Source organism: Piliocolobus tephrosceles, chromosome 11, assembly GCF_002776525.5.
Source record: "Piliocolobus tephrosceles isolate RC106 chromosome 11, ASM277652v3, whole genome shotgun sequence".
Taxonomy (NCBI): domain Eukaryota; kingdom Metazoa; phylum Chordata; class Mammalia; order Primates; family Cercopithecidae; genus Piliocolobus; species Piliocolobus tephrosceles.
In genome coordinates this window covers 28539009-28551861 of record NC_045444.1, presented here as the reverse complement: position 1 = coordinate 28551861, position 12853 = coordinate 28539009, and the positions used below count along the sequence as shown (strand labels likewise).

The 12853-nt window shown below is 39.2% G+C and overlaps 1 protein-coding gene across 4 annotated transcripts in view; it reads right to left on the bottom strand.

Annotated features, from left to right (window-relative positions):
• The window catches only part of KYNU (kynureninase), a 157050-nt gene that overhangs the window by 121612 nt on the left and 22585 nt on the right, over positions 1–12853 (bottom strand). The window lies entirely within an intron of this gene.

Sequence of the window (12853 nt, the reverse complement as noted above, 5' to 3'; positions counted from 1 at the left end):
CACAGAGCCCCGGGTATGCTTGACCATTGAGGGTCAGGAGGTTAACTGTCTCCTGGACACTGGCGCAGGCTTCTCAGTCTTACTCTCCTGTCCCGGACAACTGTCCTCCAGATCTGTCACTATCCAAGGGTTCCTAGGACAGGCAGTCACTAGATACTTCTTCCAGCCACTAAGCTGTGACTGGGGAACTTTACTCTTTCCACATGCTTTTCTAATTATGCCTAAAAACCCCACTTCCTTGTTAGGGAAAGACATTCTAACAAAAGCAGGGGCCATTATACACCTGAACATAGGAAAAGGACCACCCATTTGTTGTCCCCTGCTTGAAAAAGGAATTAATCCTAAAGTCTGGACAACAGAAGGACAATATGGATGAGTAAAGAATGCCTGTCCTGTTCAAGTTAAACTAAAGGGTTCTGCCTCCTTTCCCTATCAAAGGCAGTACCCCCTTAGACCCGAGGCCCAACAAGGACTCCAAAAAATTATTAAGAACCTAAAAGCCCAAGACCTAGTAAAACCATGCCATTGCCCCTGCAATATTCCAATTTTAGGAGTACAGAGACCCAACGGACAGTGGAGGTTAGTGCAAGATCTCAGAATTATCAATGAGGTGTTGTCCCTCTATATTCAGTTATACCTAACCATTATACTCTGCTTTCTCAAATACCAGAGGAAGCAGAGTGGTTTACGGTCCTGGACCTTAAGGATGCATTTTTCTGCATCCCGGTACATCCTTACTCTCAATTCTTGTTTGCCTTTAAAGATCCTCCAAACCCAACATCTCAACTCACCAGGACTGTTTCACCCCAAGGGTTCAGAGACAGCCCACATCTATTTGGCCAGGTATTAGCCCAAGATTTGAGCCAGTTCTCATACCAGAACATTCTTGTTCTTTGGTACATGGATAATTTACTTCTAGCTGCCCGTTCAAAAACTTTTGCCATCAAGCCACCCAAGCACTTTTAAACTTCCTCACCACTTGTTGCTACAGTGTTTCCAAACCAAAGGCTCAGCTCTGCTTAGAGCAGGTTAAACGCTTAGGGCTAAAATTATCCAAAGGCACCAGAGCCCTGAGTAAGAAACATATCCAGCCTATACTGGCTTATCCTCATCCCAAAACCCTAAAGCAAATGAAAGTGTTCCTTGGCATAACAGGCTTCTGCCAAACAGGGATTCCCAGGTATGGCAAAATAGTCAGGCCATTATATACACTAATTAAGAAAAATCAGAAAGCCAATACCCATTTAGTAAAATGAACACCTAAAGCAAAAGCAGCTTTCCAGGCCCTAAAAAAGGCCCTAACCCAAGCCCCAGTGTTAAGTTTGCCAACGGGGCAAGACTTTTCTTTTTATATCACAAAAACAAATAGCTCTAGGAGTCCTTACACAGTTTCGAGGGACCAACTTGAAACCCATGGCACACCTAAGTAAGAAAATTAATGTAGTGGCAAAGGGTTGGCCTCATTGTTTACAGGTAGTGGTGGCAGTAGCAGTCTTAGTATCTAAAGCAGTTGAAATAATACAGGGAAGAAATCTTACTGTGTGAACATCTCATGATGTAAACAGCATACTCACTGCTAAAGGAGACTTGTGGCTGTCAGACAACTGCTTGCTCAAATATCACGCTCTACTAATTAAAGGGCCAGTGCTGTGACTGCATACTTGTGCAACCCTTAACCCAGCCACATTTCTTCCAAACGGAAGAAGATAAAGAAAAAAAGATAAAACATAGATGTCAACAGGTAATTGCTCAAACCAATGCCACTTGAGGGACCTTCTAGAGGTTCCCTTGACTAATCCCTACCTCAACTTGTATACTAATGAAAGTTCCTTTGTCAAAAAAGGACTTCAAAAACTGAGGTATGCAGTGGTCAGTAATAATGGAATACTTGAAAGTAATTCCCTCATTCCAGGAACTAGTGCTCAGCTGACAGAACTAATAGCCCTCACTTGGGCACTGGAATTTAAAAAAGAGAAAAGGATATATATATACAGACTCTAAGTATGCTTACCTAGTCCTCCATACCCACACAGCAATATGAAAAAAAAGGGAATTCCTAACTTCTGAGGGAACACCTATCAAACAACAGGAAGCCATTAGGCAATTATTATTGGCTGTACAGAAACCTAAAGAGGTAGCAGTCTTACACTGCTGGGGTCATCAGAAAGGAAAGGAAAGAAAAATAGAAGGGAACCGCCAAGCAGATATTGAACCCAAAAGAGCTGCAAGGCAGAACCCTCCATTAAAAATGCTTATAAAAGGACCCCTGGTATGGGGTAATCCCCTCTGGGAAACCAAGCCCCAGTACTCAGCATGAAAAATAGAATGGGAAACCTCACAAGGACATAGTTTCCTCCTCTCAGAATGGTTAGCCACCAAAAAAGGAAAAATACTTTTGCCTGCAACTAACCAATGGAAATTACTTAAAACCCTTCATGAAACCTTTCATTTAGGCATTAATAGCACCCATCAGATAGTCAAATCATTATTTACTGGACCAGACCTTTTCAAAACTATCAAGCAGATAGTCAGGGCCTGTGAAGTGTGTCAAAAAAAGAATCCCCTGCACTGCAGGCTATACATTTCAATCCCTGTATCTTAACCTCCTTGTTAAGTTTGTCTCTTCCAGAATTGAAGCTATAAAACTACAAATCATTCTTCAAATGGAGCCCCAGATGCAGTCCATGACTAAAATCTACCATGGACCCCTGGACCGGCCTGCTAGCCCATGCTCCAACGTTAATAACATCAAAGGCACCTGTCCCGAGGAAATCTCAACTGCACAACCCCTACTATGCCCCAATTCAGCAGGAAGCAGTTAGAGCAGTCGTCGGCCAATCTCCCCAACAGCACTTGAGTTTTCCTGTTGAGAGGGGGGCCTGAGAGACAGGACTAGCTGGATTTCCTAGGCTGACTAAGAATTCCTAAGCCTAACTAGGGAAGGTGACTGCACCCACCTTTAAACATGGGGCTTTCAGCTTAGCTCACACCTGACCCATCAGGTAGTAAAGAGGGCTCACTAAAATGTTAACTAGGCAAAAACCAGAGGTAAAGAAATAGCCAATCATCTATCACCTGAGAGCACAGGGGGAAGGACAATGATTGGGATATAAACCCAGGCATTTGAGCCAGCAATGGCTACCCTCTTTGGGTCCCCTCCCTTTGTATGGGAGCTCTGTTTTCACTCAATTAAATCTTCCAACTGCACATTCTTCTGGTCCGTGTTTGTTACGGCTCAAGCTGAGCTTGCACCTGCCGTCCACCACTGCTGTTTGCTGCTGTGACAGACCTGCCACTGACTTCCACCCCTCTGGATCCAGCAGTATGTTCACTGTGCTCCTGATCAAGAAAGGTAGCCATTGCCACTCCCTATCGGGTTAAAGGTTTGCCATTGTTCCTGCACGGCTAAGTACCTGAGTTCATCCTAATTGAGCTGAACACTAGTCACTGGGTTCCATGGTTCTCTTCTATGACCCACGGCTTCTAATAGAGCTATAATACTCACTGCATGGCCCAAGAATCCATTCCTTGGAATCTGTGAGGCCAAGAACCCCAGGTCAGAGAACAAGAAGCTTGCTGCCATCTTGGAAGTGACCCACCACCATTTTGGGAGCTCTGGGAGCAAGGATCCCCCAGTAACACTTTCACTTAGGCATTGATAGCACCCATCAGATAGCCAGATCATTATTTACTGGACCAGGCCTTTTCAAAACTATCAAGCAGATAGTCAGGGCCTGTGAAGTGTGCCAAAGAAATAATCCCCTGCACTTCAGGCCTACATTTCAATCCCTGTATCTTTAACCTCCTTGTTAAATTTGTCTCTTCCAGAATCAAAGCTGTAAAACTACAAATCGTTCTTCAAATGGAGCCTCAGATGCAGTCCATGAATAAGATCTACCATGGACCCCTGGACTGGCCTGCTAGCCCATGCTCCAATGTTGATGACATTGAAGGCACCCCTCCCAAGGAAATCTCAACTGCACGACACCTACTACACCCCAATTCAGCAGGAAGCAGTTAAGAGCAGTGGTAGGCCAACCTCCCCAACAGCACATGGGTTTTCCTGTTGAGAAGGGGGACTGAGAGACAGGACTAGCTGGATTTCCTAGGCTGACTAAGAATTCCTAAGCCTACCTGGGGAAGGTGACTGCACCCACCTTTTAACACAGGGCTGGTAACTCATCGCACACTTGATCAATCAGGTAGTAAAGAGGGCTCACTAAAATACAAATTAGGCTAAAAGAAGGAGGAAAAGAAATAGTCAAATCATATATCATCTGATAGCATGGCAGGGGGACAATGATTGAGATATAAACCCAGGCATTCGAGCAGGGAGTGGCAACTCCCCTGGGTCCCCTCCAATTGTATGGGAACCTCCTGGGAAATCCTTTTTTCACTGTATTAAATCTTGCAACTGCACACTCTTCTGGTCCGTATTTGTTACAGCTCAAGCTGAGCTTTCACTCGCTGTCCACCACTGCTGTTTGTCGCCATCTCAGACCTGCCATTGACTCCCATCTGGGTCCACCACTGCTGTTTGCTGCTGTTACAGACCCACCGTTGACTCCCACCCCTCTGGATCCGGCAGGGTGTCCACTGTGCTCCTGATCCAGTGAGGCACCCATTTCTGCTCCCCATTGGGCTAAAGGCTGGCCATTGTTCCTGCACAGCTAAGTGCCAGGGTTCATCCTAATCGAGCTGAATACTAGTCGCTGAATTCCATGGTTCTCTTCCATGACCCACAGCCTCTAATAGAGCCATAACACTCACTGCAAGGCTCAAGATTCCATTCCTTGGAATCCATGAAGCCAAGAACCCCAGGTCAGAGAACAAAAGGCTGGTCGCCATCTTGGGAGCAGCCCACCCCATCTTGGGAGTGGTCTGCACCATTTTGGGAGCTCTAAGAACAAAGACTCACCATTAAGAGTATCAGTATTCCTATTGATTAATTTCAGCATTGCAAAATTTTAAAAATTCTTTCCATATAATTAATGTTTATTTTTGGAATGTTACTAGCTAGATATTTGAGTTTAGAAGAAAAAGCTAGTTTGTAACATATTTTGTTTTATAATAATTTTTTGAAGTAAATATTCATTGTTTTTAAATACCACTGAATTTAGATTGATTTTTTTTTCCATTGAACTAGGGAATACGACTTCCTATCTTTCATATTTCAGGAGAATCCTAAGACATAGCTAATAATGAAAGCTCATCAAAGTCGTGGTCTATGATTTAAGAGAGCATTTGATGCTCAATAACTACTGTGGAAGCAAAGTCCTGGGATTGGTTGCAGCAATTGCTAGGATCTTGATGACAAGTTTTTGGCCTGGAAGTATGAAGAACAAAAAAAAAAAAAAAAAAAAAAAAAAAAGAAAGAAAGAAAAAGAAAAGAAAACATCTCTGTGGAAGTTAACTTCTGTGAAAAATGTATGGTTTGTTGGTTTTGAAAAAATTCAGCTGTGTGCAGTGACTCATGCCTGTAATTCTAGCCCCTTGGGAGGCCAAGGTGAGTGTATTCACTTGAGCCCAGGAGCTGGACACTGAGCCTGGGAAAAAAAAAAATTAAAAATTAGCCAGACATGGTGGTGCATGTCTGTGGTCCCTGCTTCTCAGGAGGCTGCGGTGGGAGGATCGTTTGATTCCAGGAAGTTGAAGCTGCAGTGAGCACTGATGGCACCACTGCATTCCAGCCTAGGTGACAAAGAGACATCCTGTCTCAAATAAATAAATAGAAGAAAAAAGAATTTACATTTAACATCGTTTCCTCCATATCTGTATGTAAAGACAATACTCTACTAAAAGGTCAGATGAGTTTAGGGGTTTTATTAGAATGTTCTCCTGATTAGAAATTGGAGGTTAAAATTTCAACATATTATGACTGTTTGTTTGAGAAACTTAAGTGTTGCTTATTTTTTTTAACCAATAATTGAAGGAAAAAGAAGAAAAGGATATACAATGTTTCTGCAGATTGGTGAACCTGAAATTGTTGCTGATTGTATTATAAGTAGTAATAGAAAGCATAAAGATTTCAGCTGTGTTTGTTTCATCTGTGGCTTGATTACTTGGATCTCTGTTATTACCAAGAAAAATACAAGCATCTAATATGAATTTGTTGGGTAAGAACTGTCTAATTGTAAAACTCTCCCAATGTTAATAATTGTGGTACTAATGTGATTTATTTGTTGTGTTGTTATTGTTGCTGGCAATATTGAATTGAGTTTCAGCAATTTGGAATAGTGCTTAAGTGGGATTTATGATTATGTCCATAAATCTGTGACCAGGGTCCTCTGAGGAACTAGGTCTACATTTTATTAGCAGACAAATAATCCCCAGAACTGAAAAACACCATGAAGCAAATGAATGTAACTGGCTTTTAAAGAACACTCCAGCAAACAGCAGCACAATAAATACTCTTTTAAATGCACATGGAGAGTCATGAAGACAGACCATTGTCCTGGGTCAAAAACAAACCTTAACAAATGTTCTCTAACCACAGTAGAATTAAACTACAAATCAATAATAAAAAGAAAACTGAGAAATGTTCAAATACTTGGAAATTAAACAACACACTTGTAAATAAATTATGGGCCAAAGAAGTCTTTAAGACTGATGCTTAGGTGAGGAGCTTTTAGACATGGTACCTAAAGCACAACCCATAAAAGAAAAAATAAATATATTGTGCTTCCCCAAAGTTAAAATCTTTCGTTCTGCAATAGATGCTAACAAGAGAATAAAAAAGAGAGCTACAGACTGTGAGAAAATATTTTCATATCATTTATTTAACAAACAACCTGTACACTGAAATGTATAAAGAACTCTTAAAACTGAAAACATGACTCATGTCTGTTATCTTAGCAACTTGGGAGGTCAAAGTGGGAGGATAAATTAAAGCCAGGAGTTCAAGACCAGCCTGGGTAACAAAGCGAGACCATGTCTCTTAAAATTAGCAGATTTGCTTGAGCCCAAGAAGGTCAAGGTTGCAGTGAGCTATGACTGTACCACTTCACTACAGCCTGGGTAATGAAACAAGACTCTGTCTCTTAAAAAAAAAAAAAAAAAAAAAAGGCTCCATAATTCCCCAAAAACACAACTCAACAATTAAAAAATCCAATTAAAAAAAAGTGGCCAAAATATTTGAGCTGACATTTCTCTAGAGTATGGATGGTACATAAGCTTCTGAAATGCTTAATGCTTAAGTTCATTAGCCATTAGGAAAATGCATATAAATACCAAAATAAGATACTTATACAAACATATGTGACTAAAAAACAAAACAACAAAAAACCTAGTAATACCAACTGAGGGTGAATATGGGGAACAATAGACATTCCCACACATCACTGAGGGCAATGCAAAATGCAAAACGGTACAGCCACTCTGAAAAAGTTTGCCAGTTTCTTATAAAGTTAAAAATAGACCTATAATATGATCCAGCAATCAACTTATAGCATTCTAAAAGTGGACTTGACAAACTGCAGTTTGAGTTCCAAATCAAGCCCATGACCTGTTTTTGTATGGCCTGAAAGCTAAGAATATTTTTACATTTATAAATGGAAGAAGAAAAACTAGGAAAAGACAAAAGAAAAAAAAAAAAAAAAGGAGAAAGAATATATGAGGCCTGGCAAGGTACAGTAGCTCACACCTGTAACCCTAGCACTTTGGAAGGCCAAGGAATAAGGACTGCTGGAGCCTTGTTCAAGATTAGCCTAGGCAACACAGTGAGAACTCATCTCTACAAAAAGTTAAAAAATTTAGCTTGGTGTGGTGGTGCACCCTTGTAGCCCTGGCTACTCAGGAGGCTAAGATGGAAGAATTGCTTGACCAGCGAGATCAAGGCTGCAGTGAGCTGTGATTATGCCACTGCACTCCAGCCTGGGTGACAGGGCAAGACCTTTTCTAAAAAAATAAAAATAAAAAAAGAATACATGAGACCTGTCAAGAGTGAAATATTTACTATCTGATCTTAAAAAAATTTTAGATAAAAAATTTACATTCACACAAAATCCTGTACATGAATGTTAATAGTGGCTATTCATAATCATCAAAATTGGACACAGCTCAAATGTCCTTCAGTGGACAAATGAATAAACTATTGTAGTCCATTCTTAGAGTAGAAAACTATTCAGCAATAAAAAGAAACACTTCATTGACATAACTTTGCTTAATCTCAAAGGCATTTCCTTACGTAAAGGAAACCAGTCTCCAAAGACTGAATACAGTATATAATTTCTTCATATGATATTCTGGAAAAGACAATAGGGATACAAAATAGATTAGTGGTTGTCAGGGATTAGAGGTAGACTGGAGAGATTGGTTACAAAGTGCTACCATAAAGGAGTCTTTTGGGGGTTATGACATTGTTCTATATCTACTGAGAGAAGGTGTGCTTATGTAATTCTATACATGTGATAAAACTCAGACTGTATAACAAAATATTCCAATTTATGAAATGTGAATTTAAATATTAATAATATCAATCATAAACTCTCCTGATGAACAAGTTATTTCATACTTCCGTCATTAGGAAAGACACCATTCTACCAATCATTCTTAATGGGGGATAAGAGCAGATCTTAGGATGAAATTTAAAAAATAAAATGCTGGGAACATCATGGTCCAGCAGCACTTGTTAAATAGAAGTATGAACAGAAAAAGGTGTGTAGTGACTGGGTGTCACTATGTTGCCCAGGCTCGTGTTGAATTCCCGGACTCAAGCGATCCTCCTGCCTCAGCCTTCCAAAGAGTGCTGGGTTACAGGCGTGAGTCATACTCTTGGACAAAAAGAACAAGTTTTGGCTGTCTGCCTTAAGTAATTGAACTATGGCATTAGTTTAAAAAAGAAAATATTTATCTTCCATCTCTCTATAGAGAAACATACTCTTTTGATTTTAAACCTATTTTCTTTTAAACATATTTTCTTAAATATATGTTGAAGTTGTGGCATTCACCTATGTTAGACCAGATCCACAGGTTTGGGTCATTGAATAAAAAAGAACTTGGAGTGAATTTTAGGTAAAACTTCAGAAGTTGATACTCAAATACTGGCTACATCAAAACTGGTTAACCCTAAAGAAGGAGTTCCTGAAAGTGGGTATGAAGCAGTTTTCCCAAGTGCTGGCAATGTTATGTTTCTTGATGTAGGATCTTGTGACACAGAGGTGCTCACGTTGTAAAATTTGTAGAGCCGTATTATTTCTGCATTTTACTAAATAAAAAGGTATATTCTCTTTACTATTATTCAGAAGGTAGTGAGTGAAGTTTTTTGTGTGTTGCTATGTACCTCATATTATTAAATTTCCTGGTAGTGTGCTGAGGAAATATTCATGTCGTTTTTCCAATAGGGATGCCCTGTACAAGGCTATGCTACCAACAAGCTTCTTGGACTTTGAATATAATTCCTATAATTTCAGGAGGAAGATGGAGAAAAATGTAGGATCACTATAGTCCACTTGCACATACTCCTTAGATATTCTCATCTAATTTTGAACCCATTAGTTTTCTCTGAGGTCTAGATTGAGGAGTGGTATGGCATCTGAGGGAGAGAGACTTCATATTTCGAGGATTCTAAAAGAGATTTTCCATGCCCTTGTGGATAAATTTCCTTGAGGAAAGAGTTCACACGACAAGACAGAAAAGACCAAACATTGTCCCAGGCAAAGGTGAAAGTGTACTCTCCTTGTAAGAATCTTTCTATTCCCAGTCCTTTTACCTGTGGCTGAGGTATGCCTGGTATCATATTGCCCAGAAATATGGAAGAATTGGTCGGGACCTTGAGATTTCTTTGTAAAATCTCAATTTGGCTAATGTTGACCTTAGACATTAGGGCCAATATATCCTTAGAAAGTAGCGAAAGATTGTCTTCAGCAATTTGCATTATCTTAGAATATTGGGTTCCATGAGCTGAAAATGGTGGGAATAGACAACAGATCCAGCATGGACTCTGCTTGGCTGAAAATCATATTTACTTCTGTTGTCTGTCTGTCTGTCTCTTTTTTTTCCCATACTGTCTTCTCAATGCACAATCATATTCAAGCCCCCACCTTCCTTGAAAAAAGCATTCATTCATTTCCTTTTGTTCCTTGTTATATTTCCTTTTACAGCAAGGCTTCTTGGAAAAGAAGCCTAAAAATCTCATTTCCAATACTTTACTCCTTCAATGACATCTAGAAATACATAGCTTCCCTGCCTGTCATTCCAGTGAAGCTGTTAAAGTTAAGACAATTTAATAAAGCTCTCCTGACTGCTAAAATGAAAGGCTTGTACAGTCTCTGTGACAGCTGATGATGGCAAGCCCTCTGATTTCTTTGAATATGTCTCTTCCCTTGGTTTTAGAACACAACACTTTCCTTGTTCTTCTGTGTCTCTGGCTCTTTCTAGAGTTCTCTTTGTCAATGCTTAGAATTTTGTTTCTACTACCTTCTTCTCACTTAGATATGATGCCTAGATAATATCATCCATACCCACAGTTTCAACTATTACCTAAATGCTGACAACTGTCAAATTTCTACCTTCTAACTAAACTCAACTGCTAGTTGTATCCTAAATGCATTTCATTTTTCCTTTACAGAAATAGAATTGCTAGCTTTGCATGTGGCCACCAAGAACAAAAATTGTGTTTTAGACTCAGTCTTCTTTGTAGATAGGCAGGGCCATGACCAAACACTGGCCCAGGGGGCTTAGGTGAACAAGTCATGAGGCAACCTCTGAAACCTTTCTCAAGGGAGAGTTCACACACATTATTTGTCTTTTCTTCTTTGTCCCTGCCTGCTTCTCACTGCTTGTAACAGCTGCCACCTTCTTGGACTCAGAGGTCAAGACCACAGGTGACAGGGCAATAAGAGAAAAACAAACAAATAAAAGACTAGTTTCTTTTTAAATGAATAGTTTCCAAAACAAGTTAATTGTATCAGTGAATATCACCACTATTCACCTAAAACAGAAAGTATGGCCCATGCTATCCCTCTCCTACTACTAAATCAGGTTTATTTAATGAGTATTTCATGTATTTATTGACTATTTTCCTTTACCTCCACTTCTATTACATTTACTTATTCAGACTTACTGTTAGGTACCCACACACACTCATTTACTATTCACCCTATGATGCCAATCATCCTAGTGCCCTATATTCCCTATTCCAAACCTTATTATTTACTATTTACCAATACCCAGATTTTTACATGACATTCTTTGATCATGTAAAACTATTCTTAGGGATCAAAGCAACTATGCTTTCTCTTGTGTGTTTGCAAAATGCTGTTCCCTCTTCATGATTGGACCTCACTCCACTCTAAGGTCTGCCTAGGTGACTCCCACACATTCACAGAGAAAGAAGACAGTTCCTACACTCGGGGAGCAGGCAGTCCAATGCAAATGAAATGACAAGATTACAAATATGTACACTAAATGCAGAATTTAAGTAACATGAAAAGCTCCCAGTATTGGCCAGGCGTGATGGCTGACGCCTGTAATCCCAACACTTTGGAGTCTGAGATGGGCAGATCACTTGAGTTCAGGAGTCTGGGACCAGCCTGGGCAACATGGTGAAACCCTGTCTCTACCAAAAAATACAAAAACTTAGCCGGATGTAGTGGTGTGAATCTGTAGTCCCACCTAATTGGGGGGCTGAGGAGGGAGGATTCTAAACAAACAAACAAACAAAAAGTTGCAATGTCTACAAAATTTAACTAAGGAATATTCTTAATTTCTTTTTATGAAAGTTAGAGATTTATCAGATTATCAAAATTACAGTTATAAATACATGTCCTTTTATAGCTGGATAAAATCTTTTATTTAACATATCTTTATCTGTTGTTGAATAAAGGATTCTAGTTTATAGAGAAAAGTATGCTTTCCTATATTTCATGCACTGATACCTCATATCTGTCACAGCCTTCTAAGCCTAAAAGCAGTTGAGTTTAAGAGGCTGTCTGTTATGTTATATGGAAGCCCTGGAGACAAACATAAGCATGACTATTTTGCATGCCAATTTTATCTGAGTCCAAATAATTACATGGGCAAACTAATAGAAGATCTTGTTTGGATAACTTTAAATTTTATAACTACTTACTAAAGTCTACTAAAGTTGGGTGTCAATTTACCGATCTCTCTCCTGGATGTGTGGTAAGATTGAAGGAGAGGATTATTTGACTATGAAAAGAATAGTGAAAGGAACACCATTTTTTTTTCTCCAAATATAGTTTAATAGTAAAAAAAAATTTTGAATTACTAATCTTCTATATAGATCAAAATAATGGCAAGTTCAGTAGATTACTGTTGCCTAGGCTAGAGATAAAAAAGTGGAATGAAGAAATGTTCTAAAATTGTATTATAATGGTAGTGTAATCATACGCAATTACTAAAAATTATTAAATTGTATACTTAAAATGGGTGAATTTTATGGTCCATAAATTACACTTCAATTGAGTAATTTTAAAAAAGCAAAAGCAGGACTGAGTCAAGATACATGGGCTAGCAGTCACAATATTTGGAACCCATTTCTAGTTCTGCTTTTAGCCAACTATATTGACTGGACATTTTCACTTAAAATTCCTAAGATGCATGAAAGAAGGAGTTTATATCCTTAAGATAAAAAGGAATAAAAAGTTACCACTTATATTTATTTAGTTTAAAATTAAATTTATACATTAAGAACAACTTAAGACAAAAGGAAAGCAATGGCCAAAGAGTTTATGAAAACAATCTCCAATGGTTGTCTAAGAACTACAAATTCAAAGAAGAATGGAATAATTTTTTTTATTATCTAATGAGCAAAGATTCTTAAAACTGCTAATCCTGCCTGGTGTGGTGGCTTATATCTGTAATCCCAGCACATTGGGAGGCTGAGGCAGGG